Genomic DNA, 13,487 nt, shown 5'->3' with positions numbered 1-13,487 from the left:
CCTCTCTCTGCTGAGCACCAGCAGAGCAGGGCACACTTGTTCTCGGTGGTAGGATGGGAAGGCTTCCTATCCTGCCGTTGCCACTCAGGCAAGGAGCGGGGGCGGCTGCGCTTGCCCAACTCGGGCATGCGCCAAGTCGGGCAAGAGCAGGAAGCTGCGGACTGGCATCCGGGAGGCTGAACTGGCAGGAACCTGCCGAGCTCAAGCACCCAAACGGACGCTCACGACATCCCTAAATTCAATAGATATAGCTATTTCCAGCAAGGAGAAGCTTACTTTCTACTTGCTTGCTATGTAAGTGTTAAAGATGAGGAGTCCGTCAGAAAAAAAAAGCACAGTGATTGGAGTGCCCCTAGTGAATGTGCCCTAGGATCAGAAGGGCAGTCATTCAACCTCCACCAGTCACCCAACCCCACTACCTCCCCCCCACAGCTGTCACCAGCATTTAGAGAAATAAAATGATGCTCTTTGGAGGCATGCCGTCTGCCTTTACAAAGCTATGTTGTGAATGGGGGTACAGCTTCGGTTCTGATCTCTTTGGAGGGAAGCCCACTTTGCCTTGGGAAGCACCAGAAATAGTCTGAAGGGGGCCAGTTCAGCTCAGGTTTTGGGCTTTTGCCAAATCCAGTGCACATTCCTAGTAGCAAACCTTCACACTGCTGGAATCAGGGCGTTGTAACTGATATTGTGTTGCAATGTCTGATTTTGCCTAGTTTGTAATTAATCTGAAATCTTGTTATCAATGAGATGAGTTGTTTATGACTGTAATGAGGTCCTATTATAATGATGTATTGGTATGCTTTTTTGTTGTTTTACTGCTGTTTCGTTAGCTGCTTTGGGTACTTTTTTTGATTATGATGATTGTGATATCCTGTTCTGAATACTAGCCATAATAGTCAAGTAAATACAAATAAAGTTAGTCCTCTCCCAGAGTATATGCCATATACTCTTCTTGGCTCAAATGGGTAGACTAGATTATTTCTCTGGCCATATTTTGATTCCCTAACACTGCAATCCTATACATGCCTACTGAGAAGTAAGCCACACTGCGTTTAATGGGACTTACTCTCAGGTAAGTGTGTATAGGATTGAAGCCTGAATCAACTGCAATGTTTTGAGATATTAGAGATCTAGACCAGCATATGGAATACAGGGCATGAGTATTTGGAACAATATCATAGAAGAAAACGATAAGGTAAAATGGTAAGATAAGAAATTCATTAAAAAAAACAAAACACTGAGTGCAATGAAGAAAGCAGACTTCATAAGATATCCAAAACTCCAGAGAAATAGTTATTTTATTGCTTTATTTCATTTTAGGCCAAGGAACAATTCAAAAATATTTACTCACAAAGAAACCTCAAGCAGCTACTTCAGCTATGAAACTCAAACTATCAAGCATATTAACCAAAACAGCCCTTAGGTGGGGCCAATAAAACATCCTGTAGAATAATGAAGTATCTCTGCAGAATACATTGTCATCTTCTGAACATTAAATCCCAGTTCAACAGAGAACAAAAGGGCCCTCTCTCCTTCTCCATTTTCTTGTACTTCAGAATTCATTGAAGATAGTCTGTTGCCTGAAAATGATTAAACATAAAATCAGATGTTTTGTTAAATGCAATAACATTTTGTGCCATATGCGAGTAAGGCAAAAATTATGAGATTAAGCAATCAGCTCACTGCTTATTAGCATTTTTCAAGAGGGAATCTTGATTGAGATGGAAGAAGTGAAATATGAAGAGATGAAAATTAGAGCCACGTTCAGACATTATCCACACACAGCAAGTACATGTGGGTAAGACAAAATGGGGGCACACCACCACTGGCCCCAACCTCAATATCACTCATGCCATTGACTCCGTCTCTGACATGGTCAAAACCCATCAATGGCTCTACTTAGATTTGTCATTTTTAAAATCACATGTTGTCAACTCCATTTGGTAGCAAAAATATACTGTTTAATTAAAAAAATCATTTATGGGCTTGTGCATTTTGCATGTTAAAGGCTGTTGTTGTTTTTCTTGTATTTTTTATATTTTATCAGGGATACTTTATGCTGCTTAGCATAGTCTAGAAGTGTTAGCAATTAATGCCACTAATCATAGAATCATAGAATAGTAGGGTTGGAAGGGGCCTACAAGGCCATCGAGTCCAACCCCCTGCTCAATGCAGGAATCCAAGTCAGAGCTCAGAGCATCCCTGACAAATGGCTGTCCAGCCTCGTCTTGAAGGCCTCCAGTGTGGGAGAGCCCACCACCTCCCCAGGTAATTGGTTCCATTGTCGTATTGCTCTTACAGTCAGGACGTTTTTCCTGATGTTCAGCCGGAATCTGGCTTCCTGTCACTTGAGCCCATTATTCCGTGTCCTGCACTCTGGGATGATCAAGAAGAGATCCTGGCCGTCCTCTCTGTGACAACCTTTCAAGTACTTGAAGAGCGGGATCATATCTCCCCTCAGTCTTCTCTTCTCAAGGCTAAACATGCCCAGTTCTTTCAGTCTCTCTTCATAGGGCTTTGTTTCCAGTCCCCTGATCATCTTTGCCCTCCTCTGAACCCCCTCCAGTTTGTCTGCATCCTTCTTAAAGTGTGGTGCCCAGAACTGGACACAGTACTCCAGATGAGGCCTAACCAGTGCTGAGTAGAGGGGAACTAGTACTTCCCGGGATTTGGAAGCTATGCTTCTATGAATGCAGCCCAGAATAGCATTTGCCTTTTTTGCAGCCACATCCCCTTGTTGGCTCATATTCAGCTTGTGATCGACAACAATTCCAAGATCCTTCTCACTTGTAGTGTGGTTGAGCCACGTATCCCCCATTTTGTAACTGTGCATTTGGTTTCTTTTTCCTAGGTGCAAAACTTGGCATTTATCCCTATTAAATGTCATTCTGTTGTTTTCTGCCCAGCGCTCCAGTCTATCCAAATCACTTTAGCTATCCCGCCCAATGTTGTGTCATCTGCAAATCTGATCAGCATTCCCTGCATCAAATTTGCAGATGACACAAAATTGGGCAGGATAGCTAATACTTTGGAAGACAGAAACGAAATTCAAAGTGATCTGGATAGACTGGAGCGCTGGGCAGAAAACAACAGAATGACATTTAATAGGGATAAATGCCAAGTTCTGCACCTAGGAAAAAGAAAACAAATGCACAGTTACAAGATGGGGGATACGTGGCTCAACCACCCTACAAGCGAGAAGGATCTTGGAATTGTTGTCGATCACAAGCTGAATGAATCTAATAATATCAATAGCTTGACCGCTTACATATTTACTCAGAAGTAAGCCCCATTTTGTTCAATGGAGCTTACTCCCTAGTTAGTGTGTAGGATTACACCAAATGATACTAATACCATGACTAATACTTATTTTATTTATTTATTTATTTATTTCATTTCTATACCGCCCAATAGCCAAAGCTCTCTGGGCGGTTCACAAAAATTAATACTAATGTTAATAACAATTTTTATACTCTTCATTATGCCACATGCTGCTTAGAGGAATAAAGGCATATATTACACATTACATATTATAATATACATGATATATATTACAGCTGCTGCATGACTATTAACTTTCAATCTGATAGTTTGTTAATAGTAGGGATGTCAGAGTGGTTGGGGATGGAGCTCAGTGAGCTTTCATCAGCTTCCCCCCCACACACTTTAGCTCATCTTCCACTAGCCGGCCCAACTCAGTCCGCAGTGAGTTGGGCCAGCTAGCAGATTATCTCTGTGTGTGTTTTATTGCGTAAATAGAGGTTTGCACAAATTTCAGCTGCAACTTGCACAAATGTCTTTTTCACCAAATTAAAAATTAATGGAAAACGTTTCCAGAGTTCAGGGAAAAACCAGCAGCTTAGCTCGCAAATGCAAACCAAGTCAGGCATGCCATAGAACTCCAGTGAGTCCAAAAAAGGGCCAGATTTCCCAGCAACAGATATCCATAGCTAATAGCCAGGGATGGTTGGGTGATGCTTTCTCAATAGGAACTAGCATCAAAAACTAGCATTGTTTTTGTAAATGAGCAATTTATCTGGAGGGCAATTGAGACCAGTACTCTGTAGAGCAGACTTCCTAACCTGGCACCCTCCAGATGTTTTGGACTTCAACCCCCATCAGCCCCAGTCAGCATGGTGAAAATACAGGAAAGCTGGGAGTTGTAGTCCAAAACATCTGGAGGACACCATGTTGGGTGAGGCTTCTGTAGGGCATGTGCATGTTTGGGATGTTGAAGAATTTCATTCAGTCTGCATTTTGAAGTGAGCTGACCAGAACCACACCTCCCGGATAGGTGTGTATATTGGGATGCAGTTTCCTTCAGATTTTGCACTTCTCCAGATTCTGTAATGCAGTTCTTGGCTCAAAAAATGTACCGAAATGCATACAGAAATGTGTATTGCAGGGTCAAATATGTTTAGAGATGTGTATTTTGTGAGGAAATAGATTTTGTGCAGATTTTTTCTTGTTTAAATTGCAGCTTAATATGGAATGAACACATGCAAAAGTGACATCAACTGTAAATAGCCTAATCCATCCATCCCATGTGTGTGTGTGTGTGTGTGTGTGTGTGAGAGAGAGAGAGAGAGAGAGGAAGAGGAGGAGGAGGAGGAAAAGTACGTAGTTACAAGTTCTGAATCTGGCCATACAGCCTGAGGCAGAGAAAACTGCAAGTTCACTTAGAAACAGCTGGGTTGTTGAGGGTGATCCCTGCCATTGTTTGGGAGAGCAATAAGCAGTATTAGCAGGTGTGTTGCCTGCTTCAGGTGTCTATTTGCTTCCAATATGATTTGCTTGTATATGTATCAGTAAACCAGATCTTACAAAAGTGCTTAATGCTCTGGTGTTTCCTCATCAAAGGAAACCAAACCCTGTAGCACTACCCTGGATTTCTCAGCACTTAAGGTAGTGTGTGTGTGTGTGTGTGTGTGTGGCTTAACAATATATATAAGGATGGACAGACTCATGTGCACCAGCTTTGCACCAGCTTTGCTGGGTGCTCGCCGAGCCACTGCCACCACCTGTCCCTGCTCGCAGCGCTGCATGAGCTTTGTCGCAGGCAGCCCAGCTGCATTCACACCTGTAATGTTGCGTAGCTGGCTCCTTTACGGCCTCCAATTACACAACATTACCTACCTCGAAGCGCCTGAGCTGCCATTGTTGAGCACAGTGGTGGTTTGCGAGGGAGGACAGGCAGCTGCCGGGTGCTTGCTGAGCCGTGGGGTGCTGCCAAGTAGGTTTGTGAGTGCCCCACAGTTCGGCAAGTGGGGTTCGGCAAGTGCGAGTGCTCCACAGTTCGGCATGCAAGGGGGAGTCTGTTGGACTCCACCCCCACCCCTCGCAGATTCTCACAACCTACGTAACACCACAGATGTAATAAAGCAGATAAAGTCAGTGTGGTGCAATGGCTAGACTGTTGGACCAGGGAGACCTGGGTTCTAGTCCCCATTTGGCCATGAAGCTGTTTGGGCCAGTCAGTCACTGACTCTCAGCCTAGCCTACCTCACAGGGTTGTTATGAGGATAAAAAGGAGAGGAGGGGTATCATGTACACCCCTTGGGGCTCCTTGAGGAAAAAGACGGGATATAAATGTAATACATAAATAAGAGCACAGTCCTATGTGTGTTTAGACAGAAATCAGTTCTACAACTCCCAGTATGCCCCAGCCAAGCTGGCTGGGATATGCTGGGAGGTGTAGGACTTATGTCTGTCTAAACATGCATAGGATTGTGCCATAAATAAATGTCTGGATTTCATATTTGGAAGTCTTCCATCAAAACAACTGAGTGCTCTTGTATACCGCTATTCCATGTCCTCTGGGTTGCATCTGAGGGCGGAAAGTGGAACGGCAGAATTTTACTCACAGATATCGCAGCATAACACTAAGCACTACAGATATTAATGCTTCAGAATCCTATGGGGAACAGAGTTCCCATAAGCATAACGGGATTTATTATTATTAGCTGGGTAAAGTAATTGCATCTCTCTCTTACAAGCTTACACTTTCTGTTTGAGATATGGATTTTCCACCCACTCATAGCAGCCTTTACTTCTACCCACCTCCTCACTTTCGGTATGTTAGCTATAAAGGTTTCAGACTTCACAACCAGTGAAACCGGTTGTGTTTGTCTATAAACCTTCTGCCGATATTAACTTTTCCAATATTAACTTTAGCTGGAATTCAGTTGAAATGGAGTGGTGGTGGTGGCGGGGGGAAGCGGAATAGAAAGATTACTTTCTATTTGCTTGTTTCTCACTACTGCAAGAAAACTAATTCCAGGGAAGAAAACGGCCCCTGAAATGTGATGCAGAGTTGCTCTTATTTCCCCCTTTCCTTTCCACTTTCCAAACTATTTAAAAGCAAGTCAATCATTAAACTGCTTACGGGAAGAACATGCTTTGTCTCCGTTCTGTTTTACTGACAGATGTGTATGTGTGTGTTTTAATGAGAGATTTCTAAAGGTGACCTTCAGAAAACGTATTTCTTCTGGAGCCACAAGATTTCCTCTCTCATGTTGCAGTGAAGGCGTCCCACACAAAAGAGTCAGCTGCTGCCATTTCTGCCTTGTAATTAATGGTTCTTACAGACGGCTGAGTGGGTGATATAAGTAATAGCACTTAAGGCTTGGAGTGTGCCGAAATCCACGGCTGATTACCAAAACGTGTATTTGTGCAAAGGATTATCTGCAAACAGTCCCTGAGTGGAGTCACGATCCCACTTAGTTACACAAAGCCTCTTGCTGGCTTCAGCATGGCTATGGCCCCAGAGCCTTCCATGGCACCCTTTTGCAAATCGGCAACGCGTGACATCAGTTGTGCCGGGTGCATGCAGTTGTCATGCGTGAAATGATAACACTTGTGCACCTTTGCCAAGGAGACACATCTGAGAAAACGCCAGAAGCGGGTGAAGAACATGCATCTTTGCTGGCAAGTGTCACCCGTGCACTCTGCACACATCATAAATAGATTGGCAGTGTTTATTTATTATTAGCAATGGGCAAATGTACTCCCAGTGAGTTCACTATTTACTCGGAAAATAATGATCTCACCCATGTAGTTTTGGGTGAGAGTGCTCCTTCAGAGCGAACACTCATTCTGGGTAAACAAGCTTTTGTACATGAGCAACGTCTTGGGAGCTGCAGCTTGGAATCAGGTAGTGCCTCCTCAGAGCCAGAGCTGCAGTGGTGGCAATGGCAATGAGGGAAGCTTCTAAGGAAAGTGCAGGGTGCTGCTCTTGAGTCCTGCTCCTTCTTTTTCCCTACTTTTTTTATTGAATTTCAGTAGGGATGTCAGAGAATTCCACCACGGATCCCAGGGAGGCTGAATTCCCGTGAATTTGACCCCCTGGAATCCGTGGCGGAACAGAGCAACTCGCCCCACCACCCTGCGGAAGCCCCCCGGAACGGAGCCTACCTGGCTGCGGCTCCAGCAGCAGTGGCGGCTGTGGGCACTGCTGGGCTGCGGCCACAAATGGCGGCCGCTACACCGACCACCATTGGCATCTCTTCGCTGAGCCGTGATAGGCTACGTAAATATTTACGTAGCCTATCACGGCAAAAGTGGGGACGCAAATGGCGCAGCAGCTGATATCACAAATATCACAGCTCAGCGAAGGGACACAAATGGTGGCTGCGACGCTGGCCGCCATTTGTGTCCGCAGACCTGCCGCAGACGGATGTCCGTCTGCGGATGCACCCGGCCAGCGGCTCCGCAGAGTCACCGCGGAGTGGAGGTGGCCAGGGAGAATTCTGGGGGGAGGAACGGAGCACCTCCCCCCCCACAGATGCCACTTACGAAACAGGTAAGTGGTGTTGCACATCCCTAAATTTCAGTAATATTAACAATACAGAATAAAACAGAACCAAACTAGAATTGAAACTAAAATAAAACTACTTCCATCAGGATGGTATCTTCTTACCATACACTTATATTTTAATGGGTAAACAGAGGTCACAGGTAATTATTATCGGTGCTACTAGCCAGTTTATCAGAGAGGCTCAGGATTATTCTTCATCTGTTTTCTTCCTTATAAGACCATAGGGAGGGATGTTAGAGAATTCCCCCATGGACTCCAATGAGATTCTTTAGAATCCAGCCCCTTGGAGTCTGTGGCAGAACGGACCACCCACTCCACCACCACATGATGTTTCCCCGACACGGATTCTACCTGCCACCAGCTGGGTACAGTCCATCCACTGCCGTCCGCTGCCCTGGTTTGCGGATATGGATGTACGAAAGTGACTTACCTGTTCACGCATTCTGTTCGCGGTGGGGGGGGCGCTTCATCCCTCCCCATGGAATCCTCGACGGGGGGGGGAGGCGATCCAGTCCTCCCCCCTGGAATCCTGCCTGGCTGGCTCTGCTCCGCGGCGGCTCCGCGGAGCAGCCAGCCAGGGCCGTCTGCAGCTGGACTTCTGGCCGTGGACGGGCTGCTGCAGACGCAAATGGCGGCCGCTGTAGCCGCTGCCATGTGCGTCCTTTCAGGCTGCCGTGATAGGCTACGTAAGTCTTTACATAGCCTATCATGGCATGCCCCCCCAAACAAAAAAATGGCATACACAAATGGCGGCGGCTACGGCGGCCACCATTTGCGTTCTCTATTTTTCGCTGTTCTAGCCTATGTAAATATTTACGTAGGCAATTACAGCAAAAAAAAAAAGGGAACCACAAATAGCGTAGTCGGCGCTATTTGTGTTTCTTCTTCTTTTTCGCCATTAAAAGCCTACGTAAATATTTACGTAGGATAAAATGGCGAAAAAAAGAACGCAAATAGCGCCCACTATGCTATTTGTGGTTCCCTTTTTTTTTCGCCGTAATTGCCTACGTAAATATTTACGTAGTCTAGAACAGCGAAAAATAGGGAACGCAAATGGCAGCCGCTGTAGCCGCCGCCATTTGCGTACGCTGGTTTGTGTGTGTGTGTGTGTGTGTGTGTTTTATTGGCTTGCTGTGGTAGGCTACGTAAAGACTTACGTAGCCTATCACGGCAAAGACCAGAATGCACATGGTGGCCGCAGCAGCCAGTCGAAAGACCAGCCGCTGCTGCCGAAGCCGCCGCTGGAGCCGTCGCCGTTCGGAACATCCACCCCAGGTAAGTCTCATCCCAGGGGGAATCCGTGGGGGGGGGCAGGCCGTTCCACCACGGATTTTGGGGGGCCGAATGCCAGTGCATTCGGCCTCACTGAAATCCACGGCAGAATTCTCCGCCATCCCTATCTGCGGAAGCAAATGGTGTCCAGCATAGTGGACGCCATTTATGTCCCTTCTCTTTGCCGTGATAGGCTACGTAAATCTTAATGTAGCCTATCATGGCAAATAGAAGGGACACAAATGGCATCCACTATGCTGGACACCATTTGCATCCGCAGACCGGCAGCAGATGGAAGACCGGCTGCAGATGGACTAGGGATGGCGGAGAATTTCTCCCCGAAACTTCGGGGGGCCGAGCGCCGTGTTCGGCCCCCCGAACAAGTTTCGGGGAGAAATCCTCCGCCCCCCCCCCGGGACGGGACTTACCTTCCCTGAATGTCCCTCCCGGCGGCGGGTCCGGCTGGCGGTTCGTCCGGTGTTCGAGCGGGGCGGGAGCGGCAGCCAGTCTTTCGACCGGCTGCCGCCCCCGCCATTGCAATCAAAGAAAAAAAAACAACTGTCCCCTGATAGGCTACGTGACGATTCACGTAGCCTATCACGGCTAGATTTGCAAAGTCAGCCGTGATAGGCTACGTGAATCGTCACGTAGCCTATCACGGGTGACTTTAAAAAAAAAAAAAAATGCGCGTACGCGAATGGCGGCCCCCATAGGGAGCCGCCATTCCCATTCCTTATTTGGTCGCTGTAGTCTACGTCAATGTTTACGTAGACTATGGCGAAAATAAGGGCAACGCTATTTGCGTTGCCCTTATTTTCGCCGTAGTCTACGTAAACATTGACGTAGACTACAGCAACTAAATAAGGAACGCGAATGGCGGCTCCCTATGGGGGCCGCCATTCGCGTACGCGCTTTTTTTTTTTAAGTCACCCGTGATAGGCTACGTGACGATTCACGTAGCCTATCACGGCTGACTTTGCAGATCTAGCCGTGATAGGCTACGTGAATCGTCACGTAGCCTATCAGGGGACGTTTTTTTTTTTTTTTTTTACTTTCGTGTTCGCGGCCGGGCGAGGCGGGAAGCCTCCTCCCCGGCCTGAATTTTGGCCGGGCGAGGCGGGAAGCCTCCCCCCCCGGCCTGAATTTCGGCCGGGCGAGGCGGGAAGCCTCCCCCCCTGGCCTGAACTTCGCGGGGGGAGCAGCGAAGCGCTCCCCCCCACCGCGAAAAAGCTGCGAGAAAAGGTAAGTGACTTTCGTTCACCCCTAAGATGGACCCGGCCTGTGGATCTGCGGACTTGCCATGGAGCGGAGCCAGCTGGGGAGGATTCCAGGAGGAGGGACAGATTGCCTCCCCCCCTGCGGACCCCCCCAGCGGACTGGTGAGTGGGTTTCGTACACCCCTAGCCATGGGGTTTTATAGTACAAGGGAATCAAATTATAAATATTGATGTTCTGTTCTGCTCTGTTCGTATATGTGATAAAATCGAACCATATCGCATGGAATGAATCGTGTATGCTTTGACTGCTGGCCACCTTCAACTTGTGTGATATTTTTTTCCATTATGGCAATTTGCCAGACCATGGCATACCAATAATCCAATCCCTGGAAGGTGAATCCTTTTCAAAACCTAGCTATCGTGGATCTGGCACTACAAGTAAATGAGTAATCAGTAGGGCTGTGCAGGGACCCCCTGATCCAACTCGGAAGCCGTTTTGCAGCTTCCAAGGCGGGCCTGATATGGCTCGGACAGATTTGGGGGGGCCTTGACCTGCCTCAGCCCCAAAGCCAAAGTGGGGTTCAGATGGTGAACCCCACCTTGGGTCCCCCCAATGCCCCGCACAACCCCCCAGCTCCTGACATGGGTCACCTCCTCCTCTGCTGCCACCTCAGCCATCACCTTCTCTGTCACCACTGCCTTCTCCATCATGCTGCCGCCACCTTCACTGCTGCTGTCTTCGCCACTGCTGCCCACTGCTGTTGTCTTCGCCGCCCACCATTGGCTCCTGAGGCCTGGATGTGTGGTGACTCTTCTTGCAGGGAATCGCCATTTTAAAAATGGCAACCTCCTGGAAGAAGGTGAGTCACCGTGCATCCAGGCCTCAGGAGATGGTGGCAGTGGCGGCGGCAGGCAGTGCTGAAGACGGCAGTGGCGGCAGCGGCAGCAAAGACAGCAGCGGCGGCACAGTGGTGGCAAAGGTGATGACAAAGAAAGTGGCGGTGGCAGTGGTGTGGTGGTGGAGAAGGCAGAGAAGGCAGCGATGTGGCAGCGAGGAGGCGGCAGCAGCGGTGAAGGTGGCACAAGTAAGGACCTGGAGGCGCCGGAGGGGGCTGGGCCGAGGGTGCCAAAGCTCCAAAGCACACTGAGTGCTTCAGTGAGCCCTCGACCCGCTCTGCGTCTCTTTGTGCCCCCTCTGCTTCACCTTGGAAGGGGCACAAAGTGACCCGAAGCGACCCGCTTCGACTCGAGGTTTGGGCCTCGGGCCGAAGCAGTGCACAGCCCTAGTAATCAGCTCCTTACTGTTTAAATCACTGGCTTCCCCTATATACAAATTTAATACTGCTAAACTTGGTGTATGTGGGATATTTTGGTTTGTAATATAGTCCTGCTCTCCTTCTCATGAACAGTGGCGATAGGATGACTAAAAATTAAGGGGAGGCACTGCCAAATTCTCCTCCTTCTTATGGGGACACAGCAGTGGTGAGGAGGGAAGCAGTTCCAGATTAGACAAGAAAAGGGTTAATCCAACCAAAGCAGCACATGCGCAGAAATGGCATTGTTTAGGTACAGACTGCGCATGCTCAGAGGCTTGCAATCAATTCTGAACTTAATAGCGAATTTGTAAACGGCCAGCCCAGGCTCATTAAAGAGGCCAGCATCACAAATCGGCGAGGTTTGACCAGCAAGCGGACTAATTACAGAACTTGGCAGCATTACTACTTAGTACTATCACTTATTATTAATATTTCAATACCATCTTTTTTTCCAAAAAGCCACCAAAGTGATTCAGAACAAATCTAAAATAAAACTGTACTGCTATTAAAATAATGATGATGATACAATTATTTGGTCAAATTATTGAGCCAATCGATTCAAAGCTTTTTCACTGATGTAAAAGAAAAAAAGAAAAGAAGAGAAGAGAAAAGAAAAGAAAAGAAAGTGCTCCCTGATTAATCAGGGTAGCAGGTTTGTGAATGAGTGGGAAAGGCTGACTTCTCTTTTCTTTTTTTACAGTGATACAAACCTCCAGAGGCAAGCGGTATTTTAGAAGGGTTAATCCCTGCTTCTCATGCACATGGGAGGCAATACCGATTACAAGCAAGAAATTTAATGTGGGGAAAGGTTTTCTTAAAAACTATGACACACAGTCCCAGTTTGAATCAGGGACAACCCCCACCCCCCACCCCCAATGTGTGCTCCATCCCGGGCACTTTTTTGTAAACAGACATGGTCAGTCGCAAATATGTGGTTCAAAAACACAGGGTGCAATCCTATGCATGTTTAGACAGAGAAAAGGCTTACAACTCCCAGCATGCTCCAGCCAGCAATGCTGGGAGTTGTAGGCCTTTTTCTAAACATGCATAGGATTGCACCCTTAAAGCTACATTTACTTTGACCCACAGGGTTGGGGAAAACATCTGCTGGCTGGCAGATCGTGCCTTGACCACCATGAACTAGTCCACCTACCTAGCTCCACCCCCATTCTCCCTCTCTTTCATCCTACTTTGTGTCATGTATTTAGAGCATCTTTGTTAGGGATGTACGAAATTGCCCTTCCTGGCTCCGCCGGGTTCTGCTGTGGGGGGGGGAGGTGCTCCGTCCCTCCCCCCAGAATCCTTGCCGGCCGGCTCCACTCTGCGGGGATTCCGTGGAGCCGCCGGCCGGCTCTGCCAGCAGCCAAACATTCAGCCGCTGGCTAGCAGGGACGCAAATGGCGGCGGCCATAGCCGCCACCGTTTGTGTCCCTGTAGTCAGCCGTGATAGGCTATGTAAATCTTTACGTAGCCTATCATGTCTGACTTAAAAAACAACAACAACGTGCGTACGCAAATGGCGGCGGCTATGGCTGCCGCCATTTGCGTTCCTTATTTTGGGCCGTCTTAGTCTACGTAAATATTTACGTAGACTAAGACAGCGAAAATAAGGGGAACACAAATAGCGTAGCGGACGCTATTTGCGTTCCCCCTTATTTTCGCCATTTTAGTCTACGTAAATATTTACGTAGACTAAGACGGCCCAAAATAAGGAACGCAAATGGCGGCGGCCGTAGCCACTGCCATTTGCGTACGCGCATGTGTGTTTTTTAAAGTCAGACGTGATAGGCTACATAAAGAGTTACATAGCCTATCACATCGTTTTTGGTTTTTTTTTAAAAAAAAACTTAGCCATGATAGGCTACG

General features: G+C 47.5%; 1 protein-coding gene across 1 annotated transcript in view; it reads right to left on the bottom strand.

The window, feature by feature from the left end:
* Nucleotides 1-1,281: 1,281 nt before the first annotated feature.
* Nucleotides 1,282-13,487, bottom strand: part of FHIT (fragile histidine triad diadenosine triphosphatase) — a 1,278,194-nt gene continuing 1,265,988 nt past the window's right edge. The window contains exon 10 of the mRNA XM_084840497.1: nt 1,282-1,580. The gene's annotated coding sequence lies outside the window, so the exon portion shown is untranslated. The remainder of the gene's footprint in view (nt 1,581-13,487) is intronic.

The sequence above is a fragment of the Heloderma suspectum genome, chromosome 2, assembly GCF_057233095.1.
Source record: "Heloderma suspectum isolate Gila_16-S chromosome 2, 16-S_ref, whole genome shotgun sequence".
NCBI classification, from domain to species: domain Eukaryota; kingdom Metazoa; phylum Chordata; class Lepidosauria; order Squamata; family Helodermatidae; genus Heloderma; species Heloderma suspectum.
This window is presented reverse-complemented; position numbering and strand designations above follow the sequence as displayed.